Genomic DNA, 26,983 nt, shown 5'->3' with positions numbered 1-26,983 from the left:
CCCTTACATGATGGGCTGGGACATCATGGTGTTGGGACATGCACTGGAGCAAAGTGGTTCATCTCATGATAGACCAGAGAAAGTAGGAAGGGAGAGAATAGACCAGGGAAGAGTTATATCCTTCACAGGCATATTCCCCCAATGATCATCAGCAATGTTCATATTCATATATTAATCTATAGATGCAGTTAGTGCATTCAGAGTTTTCTCTTGGTAGCAGTGTCAGGCAGGGACCAAGCCTTCAACACATGAACCTTTTTTTCTATTTTGTTTACGTTTTTTGAGACAGGGTTTCTCTGTAGTTTTGGAGCCTATCCTGCACTTAGCTCTTGTAGACCAGGCTGGCCTTGAACTCACAGAGCACAGAGATCCACCTGCCTCTGCAGGTGAGTACTGGGATTAAAAGCATGCACCACCACCACCCGGCATTTCACATGAACACTTTATGGAAACATTTCACATCCAAGCCATGGTGTTTACATATGCGCTATCTGTTAAGTGGTAAAATCACACCCTTTTTTTTTTCCCGAGTGGAAGGAGGTGGTGATGATGGGTTGAAGAATTTGTGTGTCTGTCTAGGAAGTGGGGGTATTGAAATCAATTTTAAGTTTGTCTCTGATTCCTCAGTCAAGAAGACATCAGAGCTTTCTAATAGTGAAGATGACTTGTAATAGATTGCTGATCAGAATGTGGGGTTGATGTGCAACCCACCACAGAACGGAAGGTGTAGAGTCCGGAGGAAGCCTCATCCTCTGATTGACACCACCTGGTTTTGGGAATAGGAGAGAAGCTGTTCTCTGGTGAGCACGTGGTTTCAACAGACAGAGGGAGGCCAGCGAGAAGTAGATGAGGCTCAGTGACAAGTGTCCAGCTCTCATGCCACATGGGTAACACTGCCGGTCTTCCCCACCTCGGCTCAGCATGACCTGTTGGCTCAGAGTCTGTTTCTTGGTTTGTACTCTACTAAAGAATGCTGTGGACTGGGTGGCCCCGATGGGAACATTTATCTCTCACATTGCTGGAAGTTGGCAGTCTGAGATGATGGGTTCTTGGTATGATTCCTCTTCTGGTTCGGGGTGGGGGCAGTCAGTGGAGGGGGGGGGGCTTGTAAACTTAGAGTTTGCTGCTGGTCATTTCTAGGATTCTCATTCTCCCTGCTCAGCTTTCTCATTTGGATATAGAGAGAGCGAGGAGGGAAGCAGAGGAATGGAAGGCATTGGTACAGCTCCTTAGAACGCAGAATTAGAGAGTCAAGCAAAGTCCTGGGTAATGCGAGCCATTGGAAGGATCAGAATGAGGCGAGAGTTTGAAGGGCATTGGCTCTCCTGACTCCAGGGGGAGAGGTTGTGGCTAACACCTCTGGTTAAGCTGCGTTAGTGTTTCACAACTCCCACAGACGCCGAGGGAAATAGTCCTCACATCCTTAAGACACTTTTTCTCACTTAGTACTGTTGGATCCCGAGACACTAGGATCTGGGGAGTTTTTACAAGAGGTATTATAGATACATCAGTGTGGACCATGGATCAAGCAATTTCAGTCTCCTACTACCTTCACAGTTACGTTTTATCACCCCTGGAAACTAACCTTGTTGCCCCTAACAACTGTGTAACATTGTGGTAAGTGCTGGTTAGCAAGAGTGGGTCCCGTAGCCTTCAAGGTCAGAGGTGTCAACCAGTCCTGATCACTTCACTGCCCATAACCCTGGAGCTAAGTGACTCCTCATTTCTGTTGAGGGAGGAATACCAAGCGCAGTAGAACCATGGCTCGTCCTAGCCCCTTTCCTAGTGCTGTAACAAACCCTCGGGTCCAGGTGTGTTGCTCGGTTTTCCTTCCTTGTGATGGACGACTGGGTAACATCAGTCCGCAGGAAGACCTATGTAGGTTCCAGGACCACTTAACCCTGCTGCTTTCACCCTGTGGCAGTAGAGTAGGTCATGGCAGGTGTGAGCGCTGAAGAAGGCCACTCACCTGACAGCGGATGGAAGAGAGCGGAAGGGATCAGGGCCTGAGCGTCCGCTTCGAGAGCATGACCCAGCGGACATTCAGCTATTCCCTGTCTCCAGAAGGTTCTGTTCTTCCCAGAATGCCATACGTTGGCAACGAGCTAGTACCTGGGGCTCTTGGGAGACATTTATTTTCAAAACCAGCCAGTCATACTGGCTCACGCCTGTTAATTTCAGACCTTGGGAGGCTGTGTGGGGAAGCTGGGAGTCCGAGGCCAGACTGCGATATGTAGATTCAAAGCCCTGCCTAATAAAGATCTGAGCCCAAATGCTAGGTCCTGGAGACAATCAGGAAAGTTTATTTGGCCCATGGTTCTGGAAACTTAGAAGCCCAGGGACGTGGTTCCATGACTTCAGGTGAGGACTTCCTGCTGCATCCCAACACAGCAAGGGCCATGGCTAAGATGGCAAGTGTGCCGGGGAGAGAGCAAGGGACCCAAAGAGCTCATTGACCTGTCTCTTTGAAGAGGTCTCTGTGAGGACAAAAATTGACAACACTGTTCCCCTCTGCAGTGGAGATGAAGAGAACTTGTCACTTGGACTTGGGGTATGTTCTGGAAGCCAACAGTAGTACATGCAAGGGAGCACAATGGAACCAGGAAGTTATGAGGAACAGAATAGAGGGAGAGAAAGCTTGGAGTGAAGTGAGGAGCCCTCAGGGCAGGAAGGACCGAGGATGATGCTGGTGGCAGTGGCTGACATCTTTTGTTAGTGCTAACACTTGTCTGCACTGTGCTACCGCATACTGCACATTCAGTAGTTTATCCTCGAGCCCTGGCCTGCAGCAGAATGACAAGCCTCATTTAGAGATTAGGGACAGCAAGTTGGTTAAGGGAACTCCATCTTTCACCTCCCCTCTCCCCCATGCTAGTGGCTTTGAGTAGTGTCAGCTCTTTATAAGGATATAGCTGCTTTAATGGCATCTCAGAAAACTGTTAGAAATGTAGGGCAGAATTTCGAGTGTTTTCATTATATGGCCGTAATCAAGAGGCAATAATGTTGGTATCATCTGTGTTTGTGGACTGAAGGTGATCAGAGCCCATGGGGGGCTTCAGCTGGGCAGAAATAACTCAGACTCTGGTCCCTTCTAGACACTGGAGAGAAAGACAAGGTTTTATTTTATTTTTATGACCCAGGGTGTTTGCTTGGTGTTAAGAGCTCTTTTTAATAGGTTTAAAGGTTGCTCTAGTCACGGAAATGAGGCTGTGTTTTGAGTGCGATCAAGTCAATCATTAGCATGTCAGTTGACTGTATGTGTAGACAGGTGTACATGTTCTTATATGTCAGTCATTGGCATGTCAGTTGACCGTATGTGTTGACAGGTGTATGTGTTCTTATATGTGTGAGTGGACTTACATCAACTAATTTTTGTCTTGGCGTGAGTTTCCCCTTGCTTGTAAAAGTATACCAAGTATCAATAGATGAGGGCCCCAATGAAAATAAAGTTTCTAATAAATCAGCTCAACTACCTGGGGTTCAGTTTCTTTACTGGCTCAAACAAACTGAGCAGACTCATTGTAAAGCTGTGGCCATCAAGACATGGCCCTCGCAGATGGAATGGTACCACTACCTTTAGAGTAAGTCTTCCTACCTCAGCCCAGGCTAGACCATCGCGCCCAGACATGTCGGAGGTTTATCTCTTGCGTGATTCTAGGTCCTGTGAAATGAACACTACTGAGCATCACAGTGCAAACATTGACATATCTACATGTGAGTCCTATGCGAGTTTACTGGAGAGCAACCTTGTCCTTTGCGTTAGTTTCCTGACACGGTGACCAAATACCTTAATAAACAACTTCCAAGAACAAGAGTGTATTTGACTTTGTTCAGAACTGTCGGTACATGTTTGCTTGGCTCTGTTGCTTCAGATCAGTGATAGCTTGGTTTATAATGGTGAAAACTTGTGGCACAAGAGGCTCCTTCTGTGATCCAGTTGGGAGGCAAAGAAGGAAAAGCAAGAGGCTGGCGCCCCGGAGCCTCTTCAGGGACACAGCAGCAAAGATCCAAAGTCCTTCAACCAGGCCGCACGTCCCAAAGGTCCCATGTCTCAAGTAACGGAGACCAATTTTCAACAGTCAGGCTTTTGGTTTTGCCAAAGGTTAGAGGAAAATGGCTTTGATGAGTTTGAGATTCTTATTTCCTCACATTTCTTACTTTTTTGTTTGTCTTTTCCTTAAAAAGTAGAGCCGTAGCCTAGCCTTGGAGGCCGAGATCACAAGACGGCAAAAAACCCTGAGATGAGGGCGTGACTACCAAGTTGGAAATATTCTCTGTCTTGCTTGTGGTGGTGACTTAATGGGTGTAAATATATCAAGCTTTTATGACTTACTTGTAAATCCTACGTCTATGAAGTCTACACCTTTCTTTCTTCAGCCCTCAGTTCTGGAACATTCTGGCTGTTGAACATAGGTAGTAATAAAATAATTATGTGTTCTGCCTGTGTTTTTCTCAGACAAACCCTGACTTTCTCCTCCAGGTCCAGTTCCAGCTACAGGCATTGCTGTGGTATAGATGTGGTTTGTCCTGAGAGGCTTATTGTTAGAGCCTGGTCTGAAGGTGGGTCCTGTTGGAGATCAGAGGGGGAGGTGCTGCCCTGAGGTTTTACGGTGGTCCTCTTGAGATCTCTTCCTCCCCCAGGAGGATTATTACAGAAGGAGCAAGACTGGTCACTCTCTTGGAGTCTGGCATTCTTTCTGTCAGTGTGATTTCATTGCCCACCATACCTGACCATAATAGCATCTATGGCAAGGCATTTAACAGAAGATAAACTAATGAGGACACCCCCATCCTCAAACTTCCAACCCCCCAAACCCTGAGTTAAACAAATCAGGTATTATAGTACCATCACCACAACTACCAACAATAAAAAAGTTAATATAGGCATATAGATTAATTTTTAGTTTTAAACATGAATATATTTCTGTCTTTTTATCTATTTGTCTGTCTATCCATCCACCCATCCACAATGTATCCATGTTTATAAGGGAAGAGTCCAGTGTGGAACTGAGGCAGTTTATTTTAGAAAGTACTTGCTCTATCTAAATTTGTTGGACTATGGACATTTATGAAGAGGAGGATGTACTGATCACAGTTTGGGGCAGTGGGGAGCTCAGGGTACAGCGAGAGCCAGTGTCTGATGTGGGCTTATTCTTCCCCTTTGTGTCCTTACATAGTGGAAGGAACAAGACAACTCTCTTCAGCAGCTTCTCAGGAGAGCCTTATACTCCTTTTCACAAGGGAAGCCTTCAGGATTTCATCACATTCTAGATGGCCCCACATCTTAATACTGTCATCTTAGGCATCAGGGTCCACCATACAACTTTAGGGAGACACAAACATTTGGACTGTGATGTCAGTGCTTGTGTTCACCATACTTTAGGGGGACACAAACATTTGGACTGTGATGTTAGTGATTGTGAGTCTGCTCTCTTTGGGGTGGCAGCTCTAAACAGCACAGGGCCCCAGATGGAGCTCTTCCTGGAACCCCTAGGATAGTGGGATATCTATATGTAGGATAGTGGGTGTGTCTGTGTATCAACACTAAGGACTGTACAGTTGATGAACTCAGTCTTGTTTTGTCAGCTCTTCTGAACCCTTAGCTGCTTCTCTGTGCTTCACACAGACCTACAGGACAGGTTAGCCAGTCTTCTGTCTTGTTCCTCACTGCATTCTGAACTTGAGGTAGCCTACAGCTACTACAAGAGGGTCTAGAGATTTTCTGCCTGAGTCTTTCCAGGGCAGCTGAGGAGAGAACGCTGGAGCAGTGGTATAGGCCGGAAGCTTCTTTTCTCTTTCATGCAACCACCTGTTAGTTCCGAATCACTCCTTAACAGGTTTGTAGTTTCCCATACTAGGTTTTCTTAGTGCATGAGTCGCTAGGCTATGAATGAGGTTTTGAAAGGGACAGAACCAAAGGGCTTGAGAAATTCAGTCTTTCAGGTCCCTTTCTTCCTGAATTTGTGATTGAATCGGATCTGTGCCATCACCCCTGGGTGACAGTAGCGTTTGTCTACTTCTCACTCCCGAGTGGCAGGATGTCTCCGCAGCTCTTCCATGGCAGGTGCCTTCTGCCTTCTGCTGTCATTTCCAGGTATTGCCAACACCTGTGTTGACAAGGTCAGGCTCTTGAGCTAGCTCAAGGTGAGAAGCTATGCATACTTACTGCACACCCACAGCTCTGAGGTCACCATCGGAAAGAAGCCCACAGCCAGGCTTGTTTCGTTGGCCCTTTTCAGTTGGTAAATGCAAACATGATTTAAGAGATTTCCTCCGATTCCTGGAGCCAAATCGACAAAGTTCCAGGTGCTGAAGGGTTGGCCCAGAAGTATAACACTTGCCTGGCTCTGGGTTTGATCTTTTGCATTGCAAACAAAACACAAACCAACAAGCCAAGAAAAATAAAATCCAAAATGACAAACCTTCCCAACAAGGTGGCTTAGCAGGAAAGGACATGCACCACCAAACCTGGGGACCCAAGTTTGGACCCTGGGACCCACGTGGTGGAAGGAGAGAAGAGACTCCTCAAAGTTAACCTCTGACTTTTATATATGTGCTATGGCACACACAGAGATCACACACACACACACACACACACACACACACACTCACTCAAGGATACACACAAATAGAGATATACACACAGACATACACACACACTACATACATGCATAAATAAATAAGTTTAAAAAGAAGTGATTTTTGATAAAAATGTGTATTAGTTCCTAACAAGAAAACACAGAGGAATATAAATACAAGAACTCTACTCTGAAAATTGTTTGATCGTGTGCTAGCTTCAAGAAGACTTCTCCTCTCTTCCTTTCAAATGTCATTCCCATTTTATTTTGTACAAAGGTGCATTACTTTCAAAATAAAAATTATTTTTAAAACGTGTCACTCACTCCACTCATATTTGATAAGTAGAGAGCTGAGAAGCAGCATTGATTTGACACTAACTGTCTGGTGAATAAAATATTCGTTAACGTTTGACAGTTGCTCCAATGCATTCAAGGCAATAGCTGGACTGGATGCTTATATCTGCCAGTAATTCACACACATTGCTTCAGATGCTGAGGTGATGGCAGCATCCTAGTACCAGGGACGTTGATGAGGAACAACACAGGGGTCCGAGACATGACAACAAGCTGAGAGTCCTTTGGCTGTGGTGTACAAGGGACTCTTAAGCAGGCAGCACGGCCCCGGCCGGGCCGGGCCCTGACCTTTCCCTGTCTCTTGGCTCGCTGAGTCCCAGCTGGAGATTACGAAATGTGCTCTAGACATTGTTCCCAGAGGGCACTCGTCCTTTTGATGACAGCTTATTTCAGGATTCCCGGTGCCAGTGCCTGAGGTCTGATGACATTCAGGGGTGTGTTCCCCAGCCCATCATCTGATTAGTCACCAAATTCCAGGGACTCTCCCAGCTGGCTCAGGGTGCAGCACGTGAGTGCGGGGGTAAAATAACTTATTTTTCTAGTGTCATGAGGCCAAGCCTCGTTCCTTCCCCTGGTCTCTCTCGGTACGTGTCTCTAAGCCTTTAGAAAATCAAAATCCTCTGTTCTTTGTGGAGAAATAGGGTTGCTAAGGATTTTGGGAGCCCCTTATCGGGATGTGTGATCTTCCACGTGTAAAGGTGACTTGAGAGACTTCTGAAAAGTCTTAGAGGGTCGACTGAGACCATGTCAGAGTCTCACAGCAGATCCTCAGCATTGCTGTAAGAAAGGACACGCTTATCTGTCCTCTCCATTTCCGGGCTATGTCTGTGACCCCCATGGGGTTCAGAGTCTCAGCAGGTCTGTGTGATGCCAGGAGGAAGCGCTTTGTTAGTTAAGGCCTCCGGGGTTTGCTGTGTGCTGTCTTCAACATGAGTATAGTAGGGAAAGCCTGACAGAGCTTAGCAAGATGGAGGGAGATCACAGACATGTGGCACTTAATACGAGCCGGTGCAAGGCGTGCGTTGGCCTCCTCTGATCCCTGCTGTTGGTCTCTGCGGTTACCTTCATTTGATTTGAGAAGGGCCACTGATCTGAAGCAGCTTTTATGCCAAGCCCAAGACACCACAGGATCAGGCTCGAGCGCTAATTCTGCAGCTGCTGGGAGCCCTCACATCACAGGTCCCTATTGTCCAAGCCCATCTCTTCATCTGCCCCTGAGGTTGGCAGCTGGGTCCTCACGGTGGGAGCCAGGCACCGTCTGCCCCCTGAGGTTGGCAGCTGAGTCCTCACGGTGGGAGCCAGGCGCCGTCTGCTGTCCACTTTAGTGGAGGTTTGAGTGTGTGGCAGGGTTAAGTTTCCTAGCTTTCTCAAAGACTCAGGGTTGCACCAGAGCTCTGGAAATTTCTCCTGGTTTGGCACCCATGAGATCTCAGTGTCCAACTCTGTAGTCATCATTTGCTCTTTTGTCAAGACTGTGGTAAAAATGAAGGGAACGGGCTATGCTGATCTCAGGGTTCTACCTCTGCTACAGTCCTACGATTCTGTCATTGTAGCCTAAGGCAGAGAGGCCCTGCCCTAAGTGGGCTTCCTCTTCTTGATGTTTGCTCTGTTAGCCTTGAATGCCGTATTTGTGATGAGACAGTAGTCCTGGGCAGTGACCCTGCTGTTAGCTGTGCATACACAACACTATATGTGAAAGTGGCTATGTGTATTCTCTTTCATATGTCTTTGTCTTGTATTGTCCTTTTCCTAATAGGAACTAAGGCTATTGGTCTTTGGCCAAATCCACACAGTCCACTCCCGCCGTGCGTAGCTGAGGTGATGTGTTCATCACTGGCTGGTTGCTGGTCTAGCATCATGTGATGGTGGAGATGGATCATTAACAAGATGGTACCCGAGGCCTCTCGACAAGGATTTGCCCCTTAGCAAGGTTTAAGGTCTCAAAATCCCATTCTCTCTCTCTCTCTCTCTCTCTCTCTCTCTCTCTCTCTCTCTCTCTCTCTCTCTCTCTCTCTCTTTCTCTCTCTCCTCTCTCCTTCCCTCCCTCCCCCAGAGGTTGTAGTGAGATTAAACTAAAAAGGTCCATAGCATGCACAGCTCAGAGCCTTTCTATAAGCAGAGGTGTTGGATTGGATTAATGCAGTTAAATTCTATAGGTCCTTGTGCCAGCAATGGATAAAATAGACATGGTGAGAATGACTTGGGGCTAGTCATAGGAAGATTGAGGAATGGAAGTCAATTGGAATTGGATTTTTGAAAAGACTTTCAATTCTATTTTTATTTCTTGTGTGGGTACATCAGAGGACAGCCTGAAGGAACTGGTACTCTCCTTCTAACCTGTGGGCCCTAGGAATTGAACGTGGGTCATTGGGCTTGGTGATGGATGCCCTTACCCACACCCACTGCATCATCTTATTAGCCAGAGATACCAGGGCTATTAAGAATACCATTGGACTGTTTGGCCTGACCCTCTTGCCAGTGGTAAAGGCTATGGTTTAAAAATATCCCACAGAAGTTCATGTGTTACACATTTATTCCTCAAGTTGATATGTTAGTGGTAGTTAGAGGTGAGACTTATAGGAGGCTGATTAAGATCAGATGATGTCATGATGGGAAAATCTGCATAATGTCATTAGTGTGCTGAGAAGAGGAGGAAAGATCCAAGCTGGCATTTGCCATCTCATTGGCACGTTGACTCAACACAGGGCCTTCATCAGATACCAGGGCCCAGTGTTCATAGATTTTTCCAACCTGCACAACTGTGACCCAAGACGCATCTAAGATGCTTTTACCTTCTTAGAAGTGTTATGATAGGAAGTCAATGAAGAGTTCAGCCTTGGTGTCTTGGCCCCCAACTAGTCTCTCCTCCTACTCAGAGTTCATTGCTGGAAACCCTTAAGTAGATCCATGGTTGGCTTGTTCTGCCTGCCTGCCTGCCTTCCTTCCTTCCTTCCTTCCTTCCTTCCTTCCTTCCTTCCTTCCTTCCTTCCTTCCTTCCTTCCTTCCATTTTAGACAAATCCCACACTCTGTATCTCTGGCTGGCTAGAATGTACCATGTAGACCAGGCTGACTCCAAACCTGCAGTGCTGCCATCTGTCTGCTTCCCACATCATCATAATACTGAACACCAATCTGTGTTGGAAAAGCACTGTCTTCTCCCTAAAGAATGTTGAAATGTATGTGGTTGTCTGAATAAAAATGGCCCCCGTAGGCCCATAAGAGAGTGGCAGTATTAAGCAGAAGGCACGGCATTGTTGGAGAAGGTGTGACTTTGTTGGAGGCGGTGTTTCTCCAGGGAGTGAGTGGGCTTTGAGGTCTCAGAAGCTCGATCCTGAGCAGTGTGTCATTGTCACTTCTTGCTTCCCCTGGATCTGGATGTAGAACTCTCAGCTACCTCTCCAGTACTATGTCTGTCTGCATGCTGCCGGGCCATGATGACAGTCAGCTAGCCTCTGAACCGTAAGCCAGGCCCAATTAAATGCTTTCCTTTGTAAGAGTTGCTGTAGTCATGGTGTCTCTTCACAGCAATGAAACCCTAAGACACTGTAAGAAATGAGATAAATTTCAAACCTCATTAGTCTATGAAACACATCTACTCTGGTTTTAATTTGTTCCCAGGCATCCATTTATTTTGGCATCATCTACACCTTGTACCAATTTTCAGTGCCTCATTTTTCATACCTCATCATGATCCATGGGTTTCCATCATCTGATGAAATTACAGTTTAGCACAAAGTTAATATTTCCTGTCGGATGAAACAAAGAATAACAGCCAGAGTGTGAAGAAAATGAAACAAAAAAAATGGTTTTGATGGCATGAACCTGTAATCCTAGCACTTGAGGTGCCTGAGACAGGAGGATTGCCTGGTCTTGAGTACCAAGCCAGCCAAGATTATATAGTAAGATCCTGTCTCTAAAACCAAAGAACAACAAAAGAAAAAAAAAGGGAAATGGGAGATAGGGCCGTGTGTTGTGTCATGTGTTGGAGTCTGGTCATTTCCTGGGCTGGAGGATAAACTGGGCAGTAAGTCAGTTTTATGAATTGATTCCCTCAGGCTGACTGATAGGCTGGTCACTCTCGAGGCCCCTTCAAGCAGGCAGCCTCTTCATGGGCTCATGTCAGTGCTGCTGGGCTTTAGCATATTGAGTGGGAGCCTTTCTCAGAAGAAATCCTCGGCTCATGGCTCTAAGTCCATCCCTGGTAGGAGGCAAAATGCTGCCCTTATGCAACTGGCTGGCTGGTCCGTCTCAAGCAGAAGTAAAGTGGGTAAGAGTTCACTACTTTCCTTCCAGGGACTGGCTCCCAGGGAGGAAAGGACTCAGCCAGCTCCTGGTGTGTGTGCCTCCTGTGAGACTGGAGTGTGTGGGAGCACAAGATGGCTCTTGTTTCAGCCCAAGACTGTGTGTCCCTAAGGACCACAGCTCCCACCGTGGGGCATGTCCTCTGCACTTGGCATTGTAGAGATCGAGTATGGCGTTGTGCTCGTGCAAGGGCTGACCTCGCCCAAAAGCCCAGGAGTGGGGGGGGGGGAAGGGTACCAAAAACAGATGACTTATTATGAAAATGTAAATGTAGTGAGGGATGTAGAAAGGCATTCTGTGCTGCGAAGGTGAGAATTTAGGTTTTTAAAAACAGGGTCTTGTCATATATCCCTGGTCGGCGTAGTTCCCGCTCTATGTCCCATGTTTGTCTTAGACTCACGGTGATCCTCCTGCCTCTGCTTCTCGAGCACTGCGATTGCTGGTATCTGCCACCACACTAGCGGTTGTTGTGTTTTAATATGATTTATTAGGATCCCAGGGTCCAGCAGCAGCTCCACATCGCTTTTTTAAGCCTCTTCATTAACTTAGCCCTGGAGGTGGGGCTGCATTTCTTCACACCCTGAATTTCTAGGCCTGGCTGCAGTGCCGGCCGGCATTTAGAAGATGCTCTCTGAAAGTACTGGTTATGGATGATTTGGCTCCTACAATAGAGACTGTCACTTAGAGAAGAAGAGAATGCTAGCTGGAGACAGTTCCCGCTGAAGACCGACGGGTGCTCACGGTGGAGCAGTGTATGGCACACGGCAGAATTCTGAAGGATTTCCTCATCAGAGGTTAGGAGTCCCACATGGAAAATGGCCAGTGACAGCTCAGGAGAGTGGGAGCTGGCTGGACCTGAGGTGTGAATGTTGATACGGGCTCAGAAATACCCGGGCCACCCCTTTGGATTGATTCACACATTATCGCATGATTGCCTTGGCGCTGATAAGGCCGGCTGCAGTGAGCGTGGTAGTCTCTCTTCCCCACCTTCCCTCACATCCTCACTGGGCAGTGAGGCAGGATGAGCGGGGAGCCCCGTGCACTTGAGTATGATAGCCTCTGGGAGTTCCCACTTTGGCCTGGTCACACCACTCCGCTCATATCTGAGAGCATTTGTAGACAGGATGAACGACACACATAACTGATGTCTTAGATCATGGGAGCACACATGATAGTCTGTCCTGTTGAGAGTTGTTGGGTATGAGAGGCTGTGTCCTTGGTGACTACCCAGATTTTTTGAAGGGGTTTTCCTGATTTGAGTCCAGGTCTTTCTGAAAGAGAGACTGAGCTTTCTTTCCCAGCCTCCCTCCAAGGAAGAGTAAAGCCTGCAACTGTGGGACCTACCCACCAGGTGCGTTTGGGTCAGACATTAGTCACAGGTGGGAGGGGAAGAAGCAGCTTAAAGGAATCATCTATCATCACAAGGGTCGGGGTTGATACATCCTTTCTTCAAATAGCAGGGGTGAGGGTACTAGTGTTGCTGGGAGCTGGACCCCAGACAGCTGCTGCTGTTTCTAGAAGAGTTCTTCTTTGCAGTGCTTTGGGTCACATTTGCGTACTCAGTCTTAACCTTCTAGACTCTAGAATATTCGACTTCTAGAATTTAGAAGAGACTTCTAGAATCTAGAGACTCACATGACCCTTTAAACAATTCCTTTTTTAAAACTTCACATTTATTTATTATTTATTGTTGTTGTTGTTGTTTTGTGTGTGTGTGTGTGTGTGTGTATGCATGCACAGCATGGATGCGGAGGTCAGAGGACACCTTGAAGGACTCAGCTCTGTCCTTCTACTGGCTGAATTCTAGGGAACAGACTCAGGTTTGGAGGTAAACACCTTTATAGGCTGAGCCACCTCACTGGCTTCAGCTGGTTTCCATTTAAACCAGCCAGAGTAGTCTTGTCAAAAAATTGTGAGACACTATACTTGCCCTTCCCATGGGTCATCTGCCAGTTTCCATGGTGACTTGTTCATTCCCGAGCATCAGCTGAGAAAGGTTTAGACCTAAATGCTCCCAGGGTGGTTCACCTTTGGACATACTTCCTTGATGTTGAAAATTGGGCATTTTTCTTGGGAGATGAGGAAGACAGGGATGAGACTTGTAAGTTAAACAATGAAAGGAATCATAGAGTATCTAAAACATTTGGTAGTCACCTTGTCAGCTGCTTAAGTATGTATTTGAGTTCCTTGCCAATTTCTCAAGTCTAGAATATAGAATAAGCATCTTCCTAAAAGGGGTTTCTTCATTTATTTCCAAAGTGCCACATACAAGAAATTAAGATCAGAGTATTGTAGTTCATCTTGCATCTGGGTTGGGTTTTACAATTCATTCTGTGCATGTGAAATAGTTTTTCTATTTCAGTTTCTATTAGAAGTTGGTTTAAATTTCACGTGAATCCTTTACATAAGTTATATTATATAAATTCTAACAGTTTATAAGGCAAAGGTTCTAATCAACCATGAAGAATCTCAGCTGGCTTTCCCAAGATGGATTTATACTTTGGACACTCTAGACTCCATGTGGGAGACTCATACGTGGCCAGATAACCCGGGAGACGGGCTTCAGAGATATGCCGATGGTAGGAGCAAACTGCAAAAGCTGAAATCAGCATCAGTGTGGTTGCTTCAGTATTCCTCTGAGTTGTCTTCATGGAGACCCAGCATTGGGTCAGAGGGGTGGGGGCAGAACAAGCAGGAGGGAGAGAGGGAAAGAGGGAGGGAGAGAGAAGGAAAGGGAGGAAGGAGATAAAGAGGCAAAGTAAACAGAAAAGTCTTTGAACACTAGCAAACTGAGAAATAGTTTAGAAAATGACATCTGAGCCGGGCGGCGGTGGCGCACGCCTTTAATCCCAGCACTCGGGAGGCAGAGGCAGGCGGATCTCTGTGAGTTCGAGACCAGCCTGGTCTACAAGAGTTAGTTCCAGGACAGGCTCTAAAGCTACAGAGAAACCCTGTCTCGAAAAACCAAAAAAAAAAAAAAAAGAAAATGACATCTGTAGTGGCCCCCGACACTGGTTAACTGTGAGAATTCAATGTCACCAGGTCTCTGTTGGAGAATGCTTTTCCATGTGTTCCATTTCAGAGACCATGGAAACCCCGAGTCCATTCCCTCAATGCCAGCAGTCTGGGTGCTTTACTAGGGCAGACACAGGACAGAGGGTCTGACTCCTGTGTCCCTCCTGACTACCACTGGGAAAAGGAGCCTGATAGTTAGGGTTCAGCACGTGGAAGGCTTTCTCAACTTCCTGGGTTGTGAAGGAGAGGTGACCCATGGTGTCCTGTTTGGCGAATGGGCCCTCCTTGTCCTGTTTAAGTCTCTGCTCACATCCAGATGTGTTAAAGATGTCTGATTCCATGTGGAATCTCTGCGGTCAGGTCCACTACTCATTTAACACGCTTGGGGCATGCCTCGCTTGGGAGGCCTTTGTGCAGCCCCCAGCCCTCCAAGGCTGATTGCTGGGCTTGGTGTGAGTTTCCACGTCACGCTGTACTTTCCCCAATGTAATAGCCTTTATTTATCACGCCGCTCCTTAATTATTTGTTGCTCCGTCTCCGTTTCTGTCCAGACTGAAACACAGTGACGGCAGAGACCGTTTCTAATCTTTGCCCTGCAATTGGCAGTGAATAAACAGTGGTTAAACAAGTTGTTCATTTAACCAGTCAATGTCATTAATAAGCATGTGTGAGGCGTGTCCAGCCATTGCTGTAAGCGGTGAGTGACTGCAGGGAAGGACAGCGTAGCCCTGCCTCTGCTGTTTACAGGTCTGTGACCTTGGGTGGGATCCTAGGCCTGTGTTGACTTCCTTCTCCTTAGCTCTGGAACGGGCTAAGAGCATCCTCCTCCAGACAGTCCAAGGGTTTTGTGAAAGAGCCAGCAGAGGGCCCTTGACCTAACAAGAGCACACTGGCTGCTGATGTTATCACCTCTCAACAAGGATGAATATAAATGAGCAATTAAAATGAAAAAAAAAAAAGCCATCTAGTACTCACTCTTTCTTCCTTTTCAAAATTTGTTTACTATTTTGTGTATGTGTTGCACACATGTGTACACATAGAGGCCACAGCTGTGTGTCTCCACTCTCTCACTCTTCTAGACAGGGTCTCTCATGGAGCGTGCAACTCTCTATTTCAGTGAGGCTGCCTGGTCCCAAGCCTCCAGGGTCCTCTTGTCTCTATGCCTCAAGCACTGGAGACAGAAGTATATGCCATATTGCTCAGGTTTGATGTGATTGCTAGGGATCCAAATTCATGTCCACGTGCCTCACCCACTGAGTCAGCACCCAGCCCCTCTCCTTTGTTTTGACCTTGTTTTCTTTCTGTTGAAATGTTGATGAAAGGAAAAGGAAGATCATTGTGATAGCAGGCAGAGGTGAGGTGTGCATAAGATTCTTTGTATCTCTTGAATATTTTTATTGAAAGAATATATTTGGTTTTTTTTTTTTTTTTGGTTTTTTCGAGACAGGGTTTCTCTGTAGCTTTGGAGCCTGTCCTGGAACTAGCTCTTGTAGACCAGGCTGGTCTCGAACTCACAGAGATCCGCCTGCCTCTGCCTCCCGAGTGCTGGGATTAAAGGCGTGCGCCACCACCGCCCGGCCTATATTTGGTTTTTAAGATGGGGTTTCTTTGTGTAGCCCTGGCTGTCCTGGAACTAGCTCTGAGACCAGACTGGCTCCAAACTTACAGAGATCCTCCTGCTTCTGCCTCTCTAGTGCTGGGATTAAAGTCATACACCACCACCACCTGGCTATTATTGGGTGTATTTTTTAAAGATTTATTTTTATTGTACGTTTAGTGTGTGTGTGTGTGTGTGTGTGTGTGTGTGTGAGAGAGAGAGAGAGAGAGAGAGAGAGAGAGAGAGAGAGAGAGAGAGAGAGAGAGATATGCATGTGAGCCTGTAGAGGCCAGAAGTGTCATGAACTTCTAGAACTGGAGTTATAGGTGGCTGTGAGCCACCCAGTGTGGGTGTTGGGAACCAAACTTGGGTCCTCTAGAAAGCAGGAAACACTTCTAACCACTGAACCATCTCTCTAGTGCTCTCGAGTATTTCCTTTACACAGGTATCTTTGTAGGAAAACCAGTATGCCAGGCATTATTGCTTTGTTATGATTAGTTTCATTTAGTCTATGTACTTTGTCTAAGCCAGTTATATACAGAGTCTTCCCTGCATGCATTTCTCTTTATATAGACTCTTTGAAACAAGTATATGAAGTACTGTTTTAATCCCCATTATACTGGCGAAGAAAAGAAACAGACACAGAGGAGGTAAACACTGGCCCAAGATCACAGAGAACCCAGGCAGTTAGGTTCTAGGGACCATTTGGTGGAGATGCCCCTTGGAAGTACATGTACCACCCCCCACCACAGTGAGAAAGGACACCAGTGCCACTGCCATGTAGTGAGGTCCTGACTCTGTATAGACAGAGTTACAGCCGCACAGATAGTTTACAGCAGCAGAGGAGGACTGTAGCCAGGTGTGCCCCGTGGGAGTAGCCTGTGAGTTGGGAGCGAGCACCGGGCACCTTGTGGGGTCCATGCTGGGGGAGGTAAGGGGCCATGAGGAGACCCAGGAGGGGAGGTGGAGCTAAAGCTGCATGGTTTCTGGGGACAGCAGGACTGGTATATGATGTAGAGTCAAGGGCACAGCACTGTGGGCCCCTGCCAGGTTGACTTTTTGAAAAAGGCAAAAGCATCACCCGTTGACCATGAAGGATGGACCAGGCTGGAAAGAGCCTAGCTCTCTGCACCAGGACAATCAGTTTTATCCTCTGTCCCATTCCGTGGCCATTGGATAGATGAAACGGGCAGCTAAGCACCCAAGAATGTGCAAGAATTAGCCCAAATTGGCTGACAGCTAAAAACTTGACATCCAAGCATCTGATTGACAGTGAGGTGCAGCTGCCTCCGAGGAACAATGATTTGTAAACCACCCAGTGCATTTCTGGTGCGATGGTGGAGGGAGCGGGGAGGCACCGATCCTCTGGAACAGTTTCTTATTGTTGAATTACCACATTAGCAGCAAATGCTCCTCGCTTGATCAGCACCTGATATGATAAGAGGCTAATTATATGACAGGGTGACCCACGTGGCAGGGCAGTCTAGGTCTTAGCAACACAATATTTATCTGGGCAGCAAAGGCAAGCTGCTAATTCAAGATGCAATCTTTTCCAGAGACTCAGCCAATGCAGTCAAAACAACCTTCCCTGTGCCTCACACAGGCCCCCTCAGCCCCACCTCAGGTCATTGGCACATAGCTGTACGTTATTTCTTGTCAGCTACTGAGTTAGAAACTGTGATCTAATGACCTTCCTTGTGTTTTCATACTAAATAGCCTCAAAACAAACAATCAACTGAAACAGAACAAAAACGGGCTCCATGGGAGAACATCATGCACAGATTTTGTTTCCGTTTGTTGAATTTTAAGGAGAGAATCCCAGACTTCTGTTTCCACTTGAAGATGTTTATCTGATCCCATCAGGAATACAGAGCATTTATGTGTGACACCATCCTGTAGAAATGAGAACAGCCATCTGTTCACCCCAGATAGGTAACTGATGACAGACAGATCAAAGTAAGGAAATCACCAATGTCCTCTTTGGGGAAGTGATGAGTTTTATTGGGGTTACTTACAGGAGTAGAAATGGCTCAAAGACATCTGTGTCATCAAGAGCCCACCCAGCAGGGGTGATGGCCCATGGAAGCTGGAAACCTGGAGCACAGCCTACAGTTGGTCTGAGCCTCTTCCAGGAAGTTTGACCTGCCCGACGAGCTTCTAGGCAACTCAGTTCATCTGAGATTATCTCTCAGAAGTCCTCACTGCTTTTGTAAGCATGTGGACGGAGGGAGTTAATGAATCTGATCAGGTTCAGGGACCTTCTGAGGCTTTGAGTTGTTTCCTGAGCTTAAGGAGCTTCCTTCTAAGATGGAAGTTTTATCTTGGAGGAAATCGCTACACTGCACAGGACTGAAGAGGAGGCTTCTGTGCAAACGTGAGGATCTGGGTTCGAATCCCCAGAAATCACATAAAGCCAGATGCAGTAGTTTTTCCTGTAATCTCGACCCTACAACCAAGACATAGGAGAGAGAGAGAAAGGAGGAGGAGTCCTTACAAGGGTGTGGGCCAGCTAGCTTGGTATATACAGCTGTGAACAAGAGACTCAGTGTCACACACGGTAGAAGGTGAAGACTGTCACTGGTGGTTGCCCTTTGACCTCCACATGTGTATGTTTACACATACAAACACCACCCCCAGAGAGGAGGAGGGTAAGAGAGAGAGATTTAAAAACAGAGGGGTACATATGTGGGGAAACTGTTAATGCATAGCAGAGTAAAAAGCCAAATCACAGCCAGATGTGATAGCATCCACCCCGCTTATCCCAGCACTGATCAGGCCAAGGGAGGGAAACTGCACATGTGAGGCCAATCTAGACTCCACATTGAGACACTCGAAAACCCACAACAAACAAACATACCAACACAGAATACCCGTTCCTAGTGACAGTACTAATTGCATCAATGACATGTAGAAATTAGCTAAACAAGCTGGCATTAGGAACTTAATTAGCTGGGTGTGATGGTGCACATCTTTAATCTCAAGCCTCAGGGAGCAGATGTAGGTGGATCTCACCGAGTTCAAGACCAATCTGATCTACAGAGCAAATTCCAGCCCAGCTAGGGCTACACAGTGAGACCCTGTCTCCCTCACCCCCACCAAATGGAAACAGAGAGGTCATATCTCAGTTTAGAAGCGGGGCAAGGCTATAAGTTCTCCAGCCCCTCTTTTAGTGATGTACTTCTTCTATCAAGGCGCACCACCTTCCAAACAGTGCCACCAACTGGGGGACCAAATGCTCAAACATGTGAGACTGTAAGAGACATTTCTCATTCAAAGCATCCCAGCAGCTCTTATTAGATCGTGAAAAGTGCGGAGGTCCCTTCTTCCTTGCAGATGGTATTTTGGAACCCAGTTTCCAAATAGGCAGCATGTTCTTTCATAAGCAAAACACAAGAGTTACAAACTCTGGCCCACGTTCTTGTTTACACACTGTCTGTGCCTGTTTCTTGTGGTAATTGGAGCCAGGCAGTTGTGACAGAGACCATCTGGGCTGCAAACTGATAGTATTTACTGTCTTGCTCTTCCTAGAAAAGTTTGCAGTCTCTGTCCATAATATGCGAAGCTTCCCACGCCATCAAATGTTCCTCTTAAGCGTGCTTTCAAGGACTGCATAGTGTTTTCGACGTGTAAAGGTGTTGATTCCACTTGTCCTGTAGCAAACACCTTCCTCCATCAGTAAACTCTCTTGGCTCTTTCTTAATGTGTCCCAGATGCCTGTCCCTTACCTTGGAATGTCAGAACCCAGCTCGTATCCCTCTCCAGTCCCTGCCCTTCTCTTGAGCCTGATGAGTACCCATGCCAACAGAGTTAATCTGATGCTTTTCTCTTCCACTCAGATGTAGTGTATGCTTGGCACAAAGGGACTTTGCATTTCCATCTGCACAAGGTGACCATGACCCTCTTTCTATGCCCAATATCTTGGGAAAGCTGTTGGACAGCTGAAGTGTGTACATCCCCAGGAGTGTAAATGTAAAAGAGGAACCTTTCCCACAAAATACAAGTCTCTGTAAAGTCACGTCTCAGCTACACGGTACGCATGAAATCACATTTCTTCACCGAATGTATCAGTTCTAAGATGTTCCTTTCGCTGTTCTCCCCAGTTAGAGTTTTATTGACGGTGGCTACTTTTTGATACTGACCTGTTTCCCAGAATAATTATCTTCTCCATTAAGTCCTGACAGAGAACTTTTTAAAATCTACAGATCCTTAAGAGGAAACCTGGCATTTGCATCCCTGGTCTGATCAGCCACTAGTGTGTTATTGGGAAACATCGTTTTCTTTAGCCAAGATGGTCCTGCAGCTCTCCCCACAGCTGGCATAGTCAGTCTTTCATTTCTGCAAGGGGACCTGGTAACACGTCACAGAATGACCTACTTCTGATAGTTTCTCATGCAATGCATGGTGGAACATTTATTTGGGCGTGGTATTCTGTAAGCCTCGTTCCTGCTTTAGATCCTTGGTACCTGAGCCCACTGAGACCATAGCTGGTCTGTGATTATAGTCCCACATGGGATTCGTCCAGGACATGTTTCTAACAAATGAGTACGAATGAATGAAGAGATCTTGAGATGTTCTCATCTGTCCCACAGAGTAGCTCTTGGTCGTCAAAATTTACTGATTTTTCTTGGATACAGAATGTATGCTTCTACATAATCTTTTCAGTCCATTGGACAGCCAGAGTAATGGCCTCCACAGACAATGGGGAGATTCCCCCAGTGCAATGTATGCTTAAAGTTGCGTAAGTTCAAGGGGACTGGAGAGATGGCTCTGTAGTCAAGAGCACTTGCTGCTCTTGCAGAGGGCCTGAGTTCATTTCCCAGCACCTATGTGGTAGCTCACAAGCATTTGTAAGTCCAGTACCAGTGGGGTCCACCACCGTCTTCTGGTTTCTGTAGACACTGCACGAAAGCAGTGCCCAGACATATGTGTACTCGTACACATGAAAATGCCAGTTGCAGCTAGGCTACAGTGTCTAGTTGACTCATTTGATCAGATACCCCTTCTGATGCTGTTATGGAGGTATTTCTAGATGTGATAAACTCAGCAGCAGACTATCAATAAAGCAGATTGTACTTCATAATTGCAGTGGACTTTGTCCAGCTAGTGGAGAGTCTTGAGAGTCCACCGAGGTTCCTGGGGAAGGAGCTCGGCCTTCAGACTGTGTGTAGACTACATCCTGAAGCTTCTCCTGGACTGTCCTACAGATGTCAGACTTGCCGACTCTCTCTTGGTACAGGAACAATTTAAGTCAGTCTCTCGATGCATCCGTACTGGTGGGCCATTTCCCTGAGAAGCCCAGCTGATGCTCCTCGGAACCTCCAGGATTCACTCAGTCCCCACGCCCAAGTCTTACCCAGACAGTGATCGTGCTCATCTGGGAGTCCGGGGGTGACTTTCTCTATTCCAGCCTCAGTCTTCAGCAGACTGGCCCAATAGCAGACTTCCTCTTTAGCAGTGGGCTTGGTCCTTCTGCCCATCACAGAGAACTCAGGAAAGGCTGCTTGTCACTGTTGACAGGAACTTCTTGTCTGTTTTCTCACACTAGGCCAGGTGCACTGCCGTGGAGAGAAGGGACAGCGGCCACCCTTCCGGGCAGTGTAAACACGATGTCCTTGCTGGCACGTGATGGGGACTCATGTTGTCTTCCAGCCTCTCTTAAAACTCCTGACACAGGGTGTCCCTTTGCTTTTAACTTATATTTAGGATGGAGGTGATACTCACATTTTAACTGCTTGCCTGGCCAGAGACACTGGGGCAGGAGTCTGAAGCAGGCTTTGAAATTTTTACTATGGTTTGTGACTTTGTCTTATGAGAAAAAACAATGTAAAGTCAAGTTGAATAGAAAATATTCATGCTGGTGGTGGATAAGGTTGAAGGCAAAGTCTGCTGGTGGGAACCCACTGTGCCAACTTATGAGGGATTGTGTGTGAGGTTGCCATGGTTTGGTGCTAAAAGTAGGTGCATTCAATGAAGCCAAGTTTTGTTTTATTTTTAAACCACGAACTTTGTCTAATACTCTCCAGAGAAGAGAAACATGGAAGGTATGGACTGATGACCCATATGGCAAGGAAATCTGGACTTGGCGTATTACATTTTGGAGATTTTGTCAAGTTTGGGGAAAATGACAGCTTGTTATTCTTGGCTTCATAAGAGTTCATTGGAAAAAATTCCCATGGCCCAGTTCTGTGGACACTGCTTATCCACTGAAAGCACACTGTCATTCTGTAGTGCATGGATTCACAGGGCTGGATATATGTGTGAGGTCCAGACATTTGTTGCCCATCGGCTCCTGGTTGGTGTTGACACTGGGTCCAAAGGAGATGGGGTCATTTTGGAGGGAACTCGGTGTCTCACCTGTGGAGAAAATCAGTGCTAAATGGGCAGGAGTGACCACCGCAGAGGTGGCCTCTGGCTCTATGAGGAGTTAGAGGATGAGGTCAGATGGGAGAGCTAAAACCACATCTGTGGCTGGAACAATTGGAGCTACAATAGTAGATAATGTACAGCGAAGAACAGAGCACAAGGTTCTTAAATGAGTCATTAAATAAACGGGAGAGAAGAAATCCCCGTATGTGCCAACGCTCCATTGCTAAGGTGTTAAGACTTTGGTCCTTTCTACTCCATCATCCTTTGAGTGTAGATTGGATTAGAGTATGGGTGGGGGTGGGGGGAGGCAACTTTACAGTGTGCCTATCTGAAAACATGACTTTACCAAAATGATCCAATTGACGTTATCAGTGGGAAGTCATGTGGGCCCTTTGAACACTCTGGGAGCTGGTGTACTCCAAGGTTTTCTTGCTGACTCTCAGTCTAATACAGAGAAAAACAGCAGACACATCCAAACAGAAAGCTATCTGCAGAATACCCCAGAACTATTAAGTTCTTGAAAAGATGGTGGCACACGGCTTTAATCCTATCCCTCAGGAGGCAGAGGCAGGCGGATCTCTTTGAGTTCCAGACCAACCTGGTCTACAGAGTGAGTTCCAGGACAGTAAAGGGCTACACAGTGAAACCATAGCTTGGAAAAAAATAAGAATAAAGACAAAAACAAAAGAAAGAAAAGTAAGCAAAAGGAAGAAAACCTGTGAGAGACCCCAGCAATTCTCATCAACCCTGAATGACAAGATGGATTTAAAGCTTGAATGCAAATGTTAGCGAGAAACCATTGAGATGCAAAGGGAATCTGGAGTTTAGCTCATGGTGACGGAACAATGTTGGCTTTTAGTTTTAACATACTTTGAGCATGTAGGAAACTGACAGGGGTCCCTGGCAGGGTATATAGCAGTGTCTGGGCTGTCTTTATGGATGATCTGCCAAACCCAAAGTGATTCAACAGAGACATTATAACAAAACAGGTTTGTGTGTGTGTTGTCAAGTGTGGACGCTGCATCCCGAAACCCATCTTGCTAAGGCGCTAGCTTAGTTGCTAGTTGCTGTGGTTGTAGTGTCCTGATGAAAATGTGAGTTCCACCCCTTTCTCTTGGATGTGTCCTCCTGCTTTTTTGCCTTCTGCCATGCAGTGAGAGAGTCCAGCAAGCAGGTACTTTGACCTTGAACTTTCTAGCCTTCTAAAATATAAGAAATAAAACTTCTTACTTTATGAATAACCTAGTGTGCTGGATCGTTTTATGTCAACTTGACACAAGCTGAAGTCATGTGAGAGGAAGAAGCCTCAATTAAGAAAATGCCTCCATAAGATTGGGTTGTAAGGCATTTTCTTACTTGGTGATTGATAGGAGAGGGCCCAGCCCATTGTGAGTGATGCCATCCCTGGGCAGGTGGTCTTGGGTGCTATAAGAAAGCATGCTGAACAAGCCATAGTGGGCAAGCTACTAAGCAGGATTCCTCTATGGCCTCTGCATCAGCTCCTGTGTCCAGGTTCCTGCTCTGCTTGAATTCCTGTCCTGACTTCCTTCAGTGATGACTATAGTGTGGAAGAGTAAGCCAAATAAACCCTTTCCTCCCCAACTTGCTTTTGGTCATGGTGTTTCAGTGCAGCAAGAGTGACCCTAACTAAGACACCCAGTGCCAAGGGCTGTGGCAAAGGGGCTTTTGTTTCTAGCCTGATAGATGCAAAAATACATATGGGATCCTTTCAGGTTGTCCTGTTAGTGGGAAATGGGGGTGAGCCAGGCTCCTGACATACTTGACTTATCAGCAGGCAGTGAGAGCTGTAGGTAAATAGTTGTCTTTTAGGATATCGCTGGAGCTGCACCGTGTTAGGATATCGCTGGAGCTGCACTGGGTTAGGATATCGCTGGAGCTGCACCATGTTAGGATATCGCTGGAGCTGCACCGTGTTAGGATATCGCTGGAGCTGCACCGTGAGGAGAAGCAGTGAGGAGGTTCTGTAAATCCGTCTCCTTTCCCCACTCATCAGGATCAACATGGCGCCCAGCCTTCCTTGTAGCCAATCCTTCTGAATTAGCTGTTTCCTCTTCAAGAAGGTCGCGGAGGCTGGAGGATGTTGGCCAGTAGTGTGGTTTTCCAAACCCTAGGGCCTGAGAAGTTCCTTCTGTGTCTGAGGACATCTCACCGGGGGCCAAGGCTGGGTCACAGGTAGCGCTTACCTGGCCTAGGCCCCTGCTTTGCCACATGACACAGGACAAGGAGAGACTTGGAGGAAGCTTTCTGTCACCCAGCCCATGGCTTCAGAGTGTCACGGTTGTGTGGCTAACGACCTTTAGCTCAGCTTGACTTCCTTGCAAAAGAGCTGTGTAAATGCACGGCCAAGAAACATCTTATCCGTTGTTCAAGCGGGGAAAATGTTTCAACACCAACATAAGCAAAATATAATAAGGAAGATCAGCGTATCACAAGTCATCTCACAACTCATCATTAAACAGGTGCTTGTATATAATTGTTCCCCGCGTTAGGCTGTGTTTTTAAACTCTGGAGATAAACTTTGTTTTGATCTGAGCACCGCCCCCCTTTCCTGTCTTCAAAGACCTCTGTCTCCACCCCTTGTGGCCTTGGAAAGTTTCCAAAGCCTTCTGCTTGCACAGGTCAGTGAGGCTTGCCAGAGTTCTCTCGTGGCTGTGGTGTTTGTTCTAAATTTCTTGGAACTAGGATTTCTCTGTCAAGGAACTAGACCACTCAAACACATATGCACCATATGTGTGGGAAAGAGCAAGCAGGAGCGGCTAGGCGGTGGAGAACAGACAGACTCCACTGGGTAATTTGACCCCACAAGTGTCTAAATTCTTGTGGGAATTTCACGGGTGCTTTCCTGCGGGGCATAGAGGAGTGTGTACGGCTAAAGAGAGAGTGGGAAGGAGAAAGAAATGGGTTTGCTGACAGAAGCGCAGGTCAACTAAAGGAGAGTGGTAATCAGGGATTGAGAAGGAGCAAAACTAGTTCCAGGTGATCACGCCACCCCCACAAGGCAGCTGAGGAGAACATTTCCATGTTAGGAAATGGGTCACAACAGTGGTTGGACCCAGCCAAGAAATCCTTGTGGTGGGGTGATGTGGTTCATAAGGTAGGGGTGCCTATTGTCTTCTTGCTTCTTCCCTAAGCTCTTGCCAGACTGCCTCCTTTTCCTTGGCACCCTTCCCAAGGCTACCCTGGCACCCAGAATTCCCTGCCACTTCCTGCTACTCTTCTCCAGATACCTTTACACCTGCCAGCCTCTGTGGAGCCATGCCAGTGAACGAGGGGACTGCGTACTTCCCTTCGGGTGGGCATTAACCACTCAATACCACAATTGGAAAAGTAGTGACATTGAATGGAGCTCTATTAAGAGATTCAGGATACTCTTGTGATAACTAACCCAATCCTGCCCTAAGGAGACAGACTCATTCATGAAACTTCCGTCCTCAGGACCCAGGGACCATTCATTGATTCCCATCTCCTATCAACATCAACCTGGTGATTAAACTTCTGATAAATGAGTTTCAGACACACCCAAAGCAGGGATATTTCTAGAAAACAGACAGATAGGCAGTGGTCAGAGCTCAGGTGTGGGAGAGGTTGATATGGTGGTTTAGCTGGAAAGAATGTGGAGGGAAACTTCGCGTGTGATGCTTCCAGCAAAGAGAGTTACAGTGGGTGGAGTCCGGTGTAAGGATGAAGAAAGACAGTGGGGGAAAGGCTCCATTTTCTCCTTTTCACTGTCTAGCCATGCTTATCCCACCTCTCTCATGCCTGTATCTGGTCTGTAGGTCCACAGGACTGTGTCGATCGCCCTTAGACTGAGGCTGTGTGTCTTACGTGAACTCCATTGGGACTTCAAGAGCACGTCTAAGTTTTGCTGTTGCTATATCTTTTCTGTATTAAGATTTGGCATAACATCGCCCTTGAGAGAAAAATATCTCCGTGTTGTTGTCAGAACGAGGAATCCAGGGTGGGTCTCAGTGTGACTCCACGAACCCCAGAGCAGGAGAGAGGCACCTGTTTGGGACACTTGGTTACCCAGCAGACTGACAGTACTCAGTGGTATTGTTTGTGCCATGTGCACACATGCAAATTAAATCCTTTGATTTACTTTGTTTTTCATCCAAGGAGAAAAATGTTCTGTATTTTTTTTTCGTCGCTCCAGAAGTATTCTGGCCCTAATACTGGTGTCCTTCCTCATTCCTCTGGTGCAAAGTGTACACTATGTCCTCCGAACTTTTGTGGAAAATGAATTCTCTGTTGACATCAGTGGAGTATGGGCAGGGAGAGAAGAGCCTGTCTTTCCGCCTGAGTCAGGATCTGGAGGGAGGAAATGTCCTGTGGACTGTTGTCAGTCTCACCCTCTTGGTACTTTTTATGATCTCTACTTTGTCCCTTCTGACTAACAGCAATTTCAGAAACGTTGTTGAAACAGTTTCTAAGGTTGTGTGAGTACTGCACCTTTAAACTTTATTTTATATGCGTGAGTGGTTTGCCTGTTTGCGTGTCTGTGCGCCGTGAGTGTGCATTGTCTCCAGAGGCTAGAAGAGGGTGTTCAATCCCTAGAAATAAATTTAGAGATGGTTGTGAGCTGTCCTGTGGGTGCTGGGAATTGAACTTAGGTCCCCTGCAAGAACAGCCTGTGCTCTTAAGCGCTGAGCCATCTTCCCAACCCCTCACTGTAACTTTGTTTTATGCTTTATTTGGACTAATTTTGGTACCTAATTAAAGCCCTTGATCAGTTCCAATAGAATCCAACAA

The 26,983-nt window shown here is 46.7% G+C and overlaps 1 protein-coding gene across 2 annotated transcripts in view; it reads left to right on the top strand.

Annotated features, from left to right (window-relative positions):
- Positions 1-26,983, top strand: part of Retreg1 (reticulophagy regulator 1) — a 129,423-nt gene that overhangs the window by 60,641 nt on the left and 41,799 nt on the right. Inside the window, exon 1 of one of the 2 annotated variants that reach the window (XM_038323857.1) lies at positions 24,932-25,022. The exons of the other annotated variant lie outside the window; for it this stretch is intronic. The gene's annotated coding sequence lies outside the window, so the exon portion shown is untranslated. Of the gene's footprint in view, positions 1-24,931; positions 25,023-26,983 lie in introns of those variants that run through there. 2 annotated transcript variants of the gene reach the window in all.

Source organism: Arvicola amphibius, chromosome 3 (genome assembly GCF_903992535.2).
Source record: "Arvicola amphibius chromosome 3, mArvAmp1.2, whole genome shotgun sequence".
NCBI lineage: Eukaryota > Metazoa > Chordata > Mammalia > Rodentia > Cricetidae > Arvicola > Arvicola amphibius.
The sequence above is the reverse complement of the archived record's forward strand: the minus strand, read 5'-3'. Positions and strand labels throughout refer to the sequence as shown.